Here is a 12,076-nt window from a genome sequence, read left to right on the forward strand (position 1 = left end):
TTTTTTCTCATATATATATATATATATATATATATTTATAAACATAATTATAATTAGGGTTCAGCAAAAATTGATTCACCACATACCGAAATTTAGAAATAACAGTTAAATACTATTCCACTACCATAATATATCTCCCAGACAGAGATATATTATGGTAGTGGCATAGTATTTAACTGCTATTTCTAAATTTCGGTATGTGGTGATGCAATTTTTGCTGAGCCCTAATTTTCAATTATGCTTATAATTATAAAAATTTTGTATAAGTTTACCGATAATGGTTCTTTTAACATACCGAACTACTTGGTGAAATTATTAGATGTTAATTATCAATTTTCACCCTATATCAATATCAATATATATATATATATATATATATATATATATATATATATATATATATGTGTGTGTGTGTGTGTGTGTGTGTGTGTGTGTGTGTGTGTGTGTGTGTGTGTATACACACACACTATGAATTAAAAGCAGCGCTAGCATTGTAAACCTTATCGACTTCACATACTTAATGTACCGATGTGATTCAGGTACGTGATGTTGATAAGCTACAAAAATGGTGAAATATTGGTATCCACCACTTCTGAACGAGATTGAGGCTTGTTGTCTCACCTGTCTATGACTTTAAGGTGTTTTAACGCCCACTGGTATGAGGGAGTCCTCCCCAAAACGCTATGCAGCCAGTGAGAGATTTTAAAATCACTGGCCGATAAATTTCTTAATGTCTGCCTCACGTGGTCTTGATGTCGCATGGTCAAAATTAACGTGAGTTATTTAGACATTGGCAAATTTATTAGAATATTGGGCTGAAGATCGGAATGGGGAAATTCATACCCTTAACCGTGAAACGTCGTACCCAATTAACTAAAGGCAGGTTTGCTTTTTTACTCTTCTCTTCTGTTTTTTGTTCTGTGTGTACCATAAATATCGCTATCAATTAGAGAAAAATTTGTAGTTTTGGAATCAGTAGTTCTGAGACAGTTAAAACTTTTGTCTAGAATCAATTACTAGCCTGATAGACTCGGCTATGTCAAGATGGACTTATGTATTCTTCCTCACATTTGGATTTTTATGTATTCTCTCTCTCACTTGGATTTGAAATGTTGCCACATTTATAATATGTCTTTTCTACAGTAATTTTCTGCATTTTCGTGCAGTTGAAGATTGCTCTTCATATTGCATTTAAGGTAATGCTCGCATTACTTAAATAAATTGAAGTAGCATGAAACGTGCGTACTGCAATCACCTTTGAAATCCGTGTTGCTTATTTTTTGATTTTGATCACCTATCCTTTTGGGATACGATATTCGGGTGCCTACGCATAAGTACCATATTCAACCTTGAATCTATATATATATATATATATATATATCAGGCACGTGCCATCAGTAATTACTCACGGTAGGCGGTTGGTGATCTCTATGTTGTAAAACACACAAAAAATAAGCGAAACACAGGCGCGCGTTCTGCCTTTATAGCACGTAAAGAAATCGGTGTTGTAGAAGTGTACGCACCACGTACACCACAGCAATACTATGCATAGCTTAAATACTGAGACTGAAAAGCAGAAACGAATTATGCCTGTCTATTCTACAAACAAATTTAACATTTTGCATTTTGTGCATAATAATCAGACTAACCTTCATAATTTTATTGAATTAGGTGCATATTTTGCCATGAGAGGAAAATGCTGCTATCGATCTATTTTATTCAAGGTAGGCACTGCCTACCTGGCCTACCTAGGAGGCACGTCCCTGGTATATATATATATATATATATGTGTGTGTGTGTGTGTGTGTGTGCGTGTGGTTGTGTGTGTGTAAGTGTGTGTGTTTGTGCGTGTGTGTGTGCGTATACGTAAATGTCGAACGAAGGGAATGAGTGCTCAGCACCGCATTGGTGGATATAACTTCTTTATTTGTGAATTGAGGCTGGACAATATCCTGGTGCCTTAATTTTTCAAGCCGATTACGTGGAGAAAAGTATTCGCCTCAACTTTTGAAAACACTCTCGCTTCGTTCACGGTGGCATCTTTTGGATGTTTGTCTCCTTTGAATTTGACTTTAGAATAAATTTTTTTTGTGATTAATTTGTTTGCATTATTTCACATCGTTTTGTTTTTTGTTCTGGGCATGGTGTTCTTTTACTTGTGTGCTGAGGTAGTTCGTCACTGGAGCATATTTTTTCTTTGAGTGAAGCTTGTGTGCTATGTGTGTTCGCGTGTAGGAAAGGGGTTACCCTCGCGTGTAGGGGCTCTTCTTTGAAATATTTGAGTGTAAAATATTGTCTATGTATTCAGGGAGAGAAGGTCTGCTTTCTAATGTTTAGGACGTTATCTGTTGATTGTATGCTTAATTTTTGAGTAATACAGAGTTCACATTTGGTACCCCGTCCTCTGCATTTTTTGGCTTTAGCAATGATTTTCCATTCTATCTGGTGGTTGCTTATTCCACTTTCTTTCAATGTCCGTATCATACTTGACACGAATGTTGCATGTTTTTGCTTTTTGATCTGGATGACGCCAAATGTTGTATATATATATATATATATATATATATATATATATATATATATACATATACACATTATATTATACGATATTGTAGTATACTATATCATATAAACATATTATATCATATATATTATACTGTATTATATTATATATTATATTGTGTTATATTATATTATGTTATATTATATTATACTATATTATATATTATATTGAATTGTATTTTATTATAGAATGAATCATCAAAAAGAAGCAGTTAATGTTCTTAAAAGAAGATGACTTCCTGAACGGTACACAGCATGACTTCAGTCCAGGAAGAAGCTACCTCACACAGCTCTTACAACACTATGACTGGGTTTTGAAACAACTGCTTGAACATTCAGATGTCTATGTGATATATCTTGATTTTGCAAAAGCCTTTGATAATGTAGGTCATGGTATGATAATTCCCAAGCTGTGAGACCTTGACATAGCTGGAAACCGGGAGAGTGACTGCATGACTTTTCAAAAGATAGAAATCAGGCAGTTGCAGCCAAAGTTGTCCTCTGTGAGAAAACACAAATTCTAAGTGGCGTCCCACTGGAAAATTATCTTGCGGCTATTACTGTTTATAACAGCTCTCTTAGACATTCCCACGGTCACTCTGAGAGCTACCGTCACTAGCTACGCCGATGATACAAGACTATCATAGGCAATAAAGAATCCAGACGATGTTGCAAGCTTACAGCAACATACAAGTGGGCAGAAATGAACGACATGCATTTTAATGCTGGAAAATTTCAAATACTGCGCTATCAGCTCAAACAATGTACCACAGCCTGCATATGCAGAGCTCGGAGGCACCGCAGTATTAGAATCATGAGCATTGAGACACTTGGGGATCAGTACGCGCAATGATGTATCATTTCATAAGCACACTACCAAGATGGCAGTAAAATGCAGACAACTGGCAGAATGGATACCAAGGTCCCTTGAGACAAAAGACTAAGGATTTATGCTGGCTCTGTGGAGGATCTTGGTTCTCAGGTGCCTGGAATAATGCTGTTAGCTATGGTTTCCTCATAGTGCCATACTAACAGCAGGGCTTGAAGCGGTCCAAAACAACTACACTAAAAAGGTTTGTAACAGTGTTGGAGATGAACTACAGGGAGAGACGTAAAAACTACGACTTTACTCCCTGGAGCGAAGATTCGACAGAAATCTAATAATCTACACAGAAAATTCTGGAATGGCTAGCACTTAATTTCGGCATTAAGGCTTATTCAACTGCCCGAACTGGACGCCTCTTTATTGTACTTTTTCTAAATTCAGGACCAGGTACTGAAACATATCATATGTATTATATCATATTGTATTATTTTATATATTATATTGTGTTATATTATATTACATCATATTGAATTGTATTATATTATAGAACGAATTATCGAAAAGAAACAGTTAATGTTCCTAGAAGAAGATGACTTACTGAACGGTACACAGCAAAGTGGATTTAAAGACCCACAGCTCTTCAATGCCCTGCCGCGAAAATTAAGAAATTTACACACTGTAGATATCTTCAAAAAGGTACTGGAAATATTCTTCTCGTCCATACCGGATGAACCAGTGGCCCGGCATGAGGTACAGATGAGGGCATCCGTATCAAACGCCCTCATACACCAGAAAGGTCAACAGACAAGGGAAAAGCACATAAGAGGACTGATTCTATGAAATACCATCATCCTCAAGAAATTAGCCAAAGAATAATCCTGTCCAAGGTGTGCCTGTTCACGCCTCTAGAGATTGTTGAAGTGTCATCTCTATATAGGCCAAAGCGGGCCGGACAAAATGCTTAGCAGCATTTCGTGCGTCTTTACTTTCTAAGTTCATATTCGTCGAGGTCGACTTTGTCTTTTATCCTCTCAGGATCGATAAAACAAGTACCAGTTAATCACTGGGGCTGATGATATCGAAACCCCTCCCACCAAATTGTTAGTGAGTTCCTTTAATTATGAACATCAACGCCTCTAATTTTGCACCGTACTTTATTAATTTTCTGATAAAATTTAGAATTTTGTTTGATAATATTGTTTATGGTATTCAGGAGACGAGCTGGCAGAATCCTTAGAACGCCGGACAAAATACTTTGCAGCATTTCACCCGTTTTTACGATCTGTGTTCTAATTCTACCGAGGTTGATTTTAGCCTTTCATCCTTTCGGAAATCGATAAAATAAGTACCAGTTCGTACTGGGGTCAGTGCACAAAACTTTCTCCCATCCCCGAAATTGCTGGCCTTGTGTCAAAATTTGAAAATAATATTGTTTAAAGCATTAAGCCGGCGAGCTGACGTAATTGTTAGCATACTGGTCAAAATGCTTAGGGCATTATGTTCATCTTCATGCCCTGGGTTCAAATTCTGCCGCGGTTGACTTTGCTTTTCATCTTTTCGGGGTCGATAAATATGTACCAACTGATCAGTGGAGTCGATGTAAACGATATATCCCTCACTTGAAATTGCTGGCCTTGTGCCCTCTTAATTGAATGAGACCTAAGCTGTTTTACCTCGTCATACCAAACGTGCAAACAAATATTTTTTTACTAAAAATGTCAACAATTTTCTCTTTGACGTATAGTGGGGAATAGTGGAAGGTAATCCTGCTTGTCGTACTAGCATTAACGCTGAGTCAGTCATTTGCTTTGGAGCTTTTGCTTAGCAAAGCAAAAACGTCCACCTCTCCCAGTCACCCCCCACGAGACAACAGGACATCGTTGCTTTGACAGTTACTTATTGAGGACGAAAAGTGGCGAGAGGTTTTGTAAGAGCAACAACCTGTCGATCAGTAATGACAACAACAATAACAACATTCAGTGGGAACAGAAAGTTATTAAAAACAGCAACACCAAAGGCAGAAATAAGAACATCAGCAACAACGCACCCAGAAAAAGTGACGACGACGATGACAACAAGGATGATGACGACTGCTGCAACAACAACAACATCAACAACAATAAGACTAAATGCTGAAGTGATAAGAGCAATGACATGCAAAGTGGCAACAAAAATACAATCACTGCAACCACCACCACCACCACCACCACTACCACCACCTCCACCACCACCACCACCACCACCACCACCACCACCACCTCCACCACCACCTCCACCACCACCTCAACCACCACCTCCACCACCTCCACCACCACGCTCATGTGTGCACGCACTTATGTGTTCGTGCTTATATGTAAGTATGTGCGTCCATATGTGTGTTTGTAACAATTTCGTTTATATCAGATCAGATAGAGACTTTTTAATTAATTTATGTTCATATTCCGCATCATACGTGTGAACAAGGTGTGTTGAGGAGAGTTGCATTGTGTGCAAAAATAGTCCTGGCGCCAACTGCAAAGCCAGAAATGTAGTCTACAAAATAAGCTGTATGGATGGTGAGTGTAAAAACAGAAACACGACATACATAGGTGAAGCTGCAAGAAGTTTGGCTGAGCGTGTAAACGAACACTGGAGGGACTAAAATAATCAAAAACAAACCTCGGTGCTCTACCAGCATGCCAAAGAACAATATGGTGGTGTACTGGACAGAATTAGCATAGAAATCCTGTCTAGACACCCCGGTGACGCATCGTTGCGACAAATACAGGACTCGGTCCTCATAACTGAAACGCAACCAATTTTGAACACCAAATACACGTAGATGAGGGCCTTACAATTGCTCATGGTTGCATGTGTTGTTCACACATATGATGCGGAATATGAACGTAAATAAATTAATTAAAAAGTCTCTATCTGATCTGATATAAACGAAATTGTTACAAACACAAATATGGACGCACATACTTACATATAAGCACGAACACATAAGTGCGTGCACACATATGAGCGTGCACACATACGAGCTTGCACACACTCACATGCTCATACCAAACAGTTTCGAAACAACGCTAAAACAACGCCAGATCATACATTCAAAATAAATGGAAGTGGAGAGACAAGTTACTGAAGAGATTGCAAGAGTGCAATGAAATAATTTAACAAAAAACTATATAAATTAATAAAGGACTGAACCAGTGCGTGTGTTTATTACCGGCATAATGCCTCTCCCAAGGTTTAATTGTATTAGAATAAATGTTTTACTTGATAACATTCTTTTTTTATCTGTCCATGTGAAGTCAACTAGTAATGTTTAATTTCGGTGCAAAGTTTGCAAGTAATTTTTTATATATAAACATAGGCGTAGGAGCGGCTGTGTGGTAAGTACCTTGCTTACGAACCACATGGTTCCAGGTTCAATCCCACTGCATGACACCTTGGGCAAGTGTCTACTACTATAGCCTCGGGCTGACCAAAGCCTTGTGAGTGAATTTTGTAGGTGGAAAAAGCCCGTCGTATATATGTGTATATATATGTATGTGTGTGTATATGTTTGTGTGTCTGTGTTTGTCTCCCCAACATCGCTTGACAACCGATGGTGGTGTGTTTACGTCCCCGTAACTTAGCGGTTCGGCAAAAAAGACCGAAAGAATAAGTACGAGGCTTACAAAGAATAAGTCCTGGGGTCGATTTGCTCGACTAAAGGCGGTGCTCCAGCATGGCCACAGTCAAAAAGACTGAAACAAGTAAAAGAGTAAAGAGTATACATACATACATACATACATACATGCATGCATGCATACATACGACGCGCGCGCACACTCACACATACACGTACATAATACATACATACATACATACATACATACATAACGTGCACATTAACGTGTGATAGTCGATAAGCCTCGTCTCTAGCGTTTTACAAGTACTTTATCAACCCCCTCCCCCCACCACCACCAGGATAGAAGTAAAAGATAATCTCATCGGAATTTGAACTCAGAATGTAAATAGCCGGAAATATTGTAAATCATTTGTCCGACATTCTAAAGATTCTTTTAATCTACCGCTCTGCTCTTGCCATTTAATATTAATTTTATCCATTGCTTAGCAGCATTTCTTCCGACTATACGTTCTGAATTCAACTTCCACCGAGGTCGACTTGGTCTTTCATCTCTTTGGGGTCAATAAAGTATGTACTAGTTGAGCTCTGGGGTCGATGTAACTGACTTAGCTTCTCACCGGAAATTGTTGGCCTTCTGCTAAAATTTGAAACCAATTACGCAGCGAACTGGCAAGATCGTTATCGCGCCGGACAAAATGCTTGATAGCGTTTCTTCCGACATTATGCTCTGAATTCAAATTCTGCTAAGTTGACTTTGCTTTTCATCCTTTCGCAATCGATAAAATAAGCACCAGTCGAGGAGGGGTGGCGGTCAATGTGATCAACTTATCTCCTCCACCGAAATTGCTGCCTTAGTGCCAAAACTTTAAAATCAAAATTATCATTTGCAAAACACGTCCGGAGTTATCGCCCCTACTGGTAAAGGACTAAAATATTTGCCGTTGAGTGAATATTTTATAATACGCAACTGTTATTAACCCATTACCTACCAGTGATCTCATATGAGATCAATTAAAAATTACAAATTTCGTAATTATCTGTCAATATTTACACATATCTAACCTTTTTGCTATATCTACTAGGTATATTTCTCTGATATTCAAATGAGGTTTGCTAATTTTTCACCCAATATCTCGCTTATTTCTATTTAAAATGTTATTTTGAAATGTTATTTTGATCATTCCAGCGCGTTTCTAAGGCTGTTTTATGCTAGAAATCAAAGTTTCATAAAAAAAATTCCAGTTAATAGAATTATGGGAGGTAATGGGTTAATAATATTCAAGTTCTATTAATTACGAGACTTTTTTTTTCATTACTACTGCGATTGTTATTATCACTGGTGCCTTTTATCACATCACTGACCATATTTATTTATTCTGTATATGTTGAACATAGACCGGCTCAATTAAACGCATTGTTAGTTCTTTCTTATATCATTTGTCCAGGGATGAGCAACATACCGATTTCTCACATGAGTGTAAACCTATACATTTAGCAAGGATGGCGGGTAGTATATTCGTTATTATCGACCCCACTTTAACTAGTACTTATTCTGTAGACTGTCCATAACGAAGATAAGTAAAGAACTGTAAACGAATACCGCATCACATTTTCTTCGATAGTGTTTAAAACATCCCTCGATTCATTGCACGAAAAGAAAAAATTAAAAGAAAGGACTCTTCCACGGCATGTGAAGCTTAATTCCTCGCAGTCTGAACGATTGAGTTAACTATTACACATACTGCTCGTCAAATTATACTCTTTTTCATTTACTGCGATATCTACGACACAAGCTGGATTTTTATGTGTTCAATTTTAAACACACTTCCACTCACTTAAGTGTATTCTTTTATTTCATTAATGGTGTCAAACAAGGCCAGCAACTATGCTGGAGCACAACATTCAAGGAGAATTTTCATCGATTACATGAGCAGTAACGGTTACTTGTATAAAGGGACGCAACTCAGTGTAACATACTATCGAATTATCAATTTTCTATTTTTTTTTTTCTATCTTTGATGTACGACGCACAAAAATAAGCACACTAATTGATACATATACACCCATATACTCATATACATTGTTGTTGTTGGCACTCCGTCGCTTACGACGTCGAGGGTTCCAGTTTATCCGATCAACAGAACAGCCTGCTCGTGAAATTAACATGCAAGTGGCTGAGCACTCCACAGACACGTGTACCGTTAAAGTAGTTCTCGGGGATATTCAGCGTGACACAGTGTGACAAGGCTGACCTTTTGAATTACAGGCACAACAGAAACAGGAAGAAAGAGTGAGAGAAAGTTGTGGTGAAATAGTACAGCAGGGTTCGTCACCATCCCCTGGAACTTTTAGATGTTTTCGCTCAATAAACACTCACAACGGTCTGGGAATCGAAACCGCGATCCTATGACTGCGAGTCCGCTGCCCTAACCACTAGGCCACTGCGCCTCCACCCTCATATACATACCTCCTCAAATACGTGTCTACAAGTGTGTATAAATAGATAGATAGATAGATAGATAGATAGATAGATAGATAGATACATACATACATACATACATACATACATACATACATACATACATACACAGAGGACAGACAGACAAACACACACGCATGCAGACACAGACACACACACACATACACACAGAGGCAGATGTATTTGTTATGCATGTATGTATGTATAATATTATTTTCTACACTTATTGCTGTCATCAGTCTGTGGTATCAAGACGTTCCCGGACTAGTTCTGTAGCGTGCAAACAAAGGGCAGCAATGTGTCGTAGGCAATATGTCGTACGCAATGTTTCGAGTGGCACGGGGGCTTCAAAACCGGAAGTACGTCCCTGGAAGACGATAAGCAATCTGAAAGACCTGCCACGAGCGTCACCCCTGGAAATGTGGTAGTGCACATCGAGAATTCGTCTCCCAGGGTCAAACCGCCAATCGTGATGTTTTAAAGCGTCTGAGAGAGGACATTCCGCGAAAGCGACTGCATCTGTGAAGCGCGAAGAATTGGATTCTACATCGAATTCTCCTCACTCACGAGTTTTTCGCAAAAAACAACATGGTATTGCTTCCGCAGACCTTCATCTTTTCCCCAACCAGCTTAAAGGTCGCCATTTTAACACCGCTGTGGAGATCCAGAGCGAATCGCACAAGGTCCTCGACTCGTTTATGGAAAATGACTTCCAGGCCGGACTCCAAAACTAGTAGGAATGCTGGTACCGGTATATTACTGCTCAAGGTGACTATTTCCAAGGAGTTAAAACCTAGGTAAATAAGTCATTTTTCATTTTTTTAAATTAAAAATAACTAATCGTAGGAGTGGCTGTGTGGTAAGTAGCTTGCTTACCAACCACATGGTTCTGGGTTCAGTCCCACTGCGTGGCACCTTGAGCAAGTGTCTTCTACTATAGCCTCGGGCCGACGAAAGCATTGTGAATGGATTTGGTAGGCGGAAACTGAAAGAAGCCCGTCGTATATATGTATATATATATATGTGTGTGTGTGTGTGTGTGTGTGTGTACGTTTGTGTTTGTCCCCCAACACCGCTCGACAACCGATGCTGGTGTGTTTACGTCCCCGTAACATAACGGTTCGGCAATAGAGACCGATAGAATAAGTACTAGGCTTACAAAGAATATGTCTTGGGGTCGATATGCTCGACTAAATGCGGTGCTCCAGCATGGCCACAGAGTAAAAGAGTAGTCCGGGAACCTTTTGATGCCACCTTGTATATTACAGGTACAAATGTAGAGCTGAAATGTTTGCTTTACAATTATGTGGTTCTTCGTTCGATCACACTGTGGAGCACCCTAAAGGTTTCTTTCATTAGCAGTCTCCAATTGACCAAAGTTCTCTGAATGAAACTGATTGGACGGAAGCCCGTCGTATTGTAATTGTTTATGGGAGATGTGACGGCCATAATTAGTCACTATGTTTAACACAACTACCTGTCGTTCATTTGGTAGTTTTTGTGTAGTGCACCCTTCTATTATATGGAAAAGTCTATTCTTATGGCAATTCTATAGTTAATTTGATGCGTTGCTTTCTACTTTAGCAGCTAAGCAAACGAAATATTTCATTATCATTCCTCGTCAGTTTGGACTTCCTCAAAAAGAAAAAAAAAAAAAGAAAAGAAACTGAGTGCTACTCTCGCTTGTCTGATAAAGCAATGAAGACGCACAACTAACCATATGCCTATAAGTGTGGTGTGGATGCGTGCGTGCACGCATGTGTGTGTGTGTGTGTGAGCAAGTCTGTGTAGGTAAACCTGTACATGTATGTGTGCATGTCTACAATAACATCTGAACCACATAAGTACTTATATCGGCTATAAAGGAGAGGAAGGGAGAGAAATGAAATTTATACCTATCGTAATTCTTTCCTGTGATATAGTGGCACGCACACATGCACACACACACATGTACGTAATTACATATATATTCGCACATACATACTTAAATACATATATGTTGATATATATATGTATATATATATATATATATATATATATATATATATATATATATATATGTATGTATATATATATATATATATATATATATGTGTGTGTATAAACAAATAATAAATGAGTATATGCATATATACGTACAGGTGTGTGCATACCTACGTCTACCTGTATATATAGGTGCATATCTGGGTACAGGACATTGCAAACAAAACGTAGACAAGAAAATAATAATAACCAGAGTACAGAAAACACACAAGCCACATAGAGAACATTTCCTTCATCAGCTACCCACGTTTTAACACCGGCGTTTCGAAGAGTTGGGCAGGACGCATCGTTAAAACGGCTCTTCTCATGGACCGCAAATTAAATTTGTATACACAAATTAAACCTGTGCCATGGAAGAATGTAGTGGCGGACAAAAAACAAGACAGGAAAACAAACGGAAAAGGCCATGAGGCCAGACGTGAAAAATTATGTGTATATTAACGCTATTGGCACGAACTTGAAAGTGAGGACGAAGTAAGTTCGCGTGTTTGCTCGGCGATAGCCAAGGAAGAAAAGGATTATTGACCGGAAGCATATATATATATAC

The sequence above is a fragment of the Octopus bimaculoides genome, chromosome 2 (assembly GCF_046866305.1).
Source record: "Octopus bimaculoides isolate indiv1 chromosome 2, ASM4686630v1, whole genome shotgun sequence".
In the NCBI taxonomy this organism is placed as follows: domain Eukaryota; kingdom Metazoa; phylum Mollusca; class Cephalopoda; order Octopoda; family Octopodidae; genus Octopus; species Octopus bimaculoides.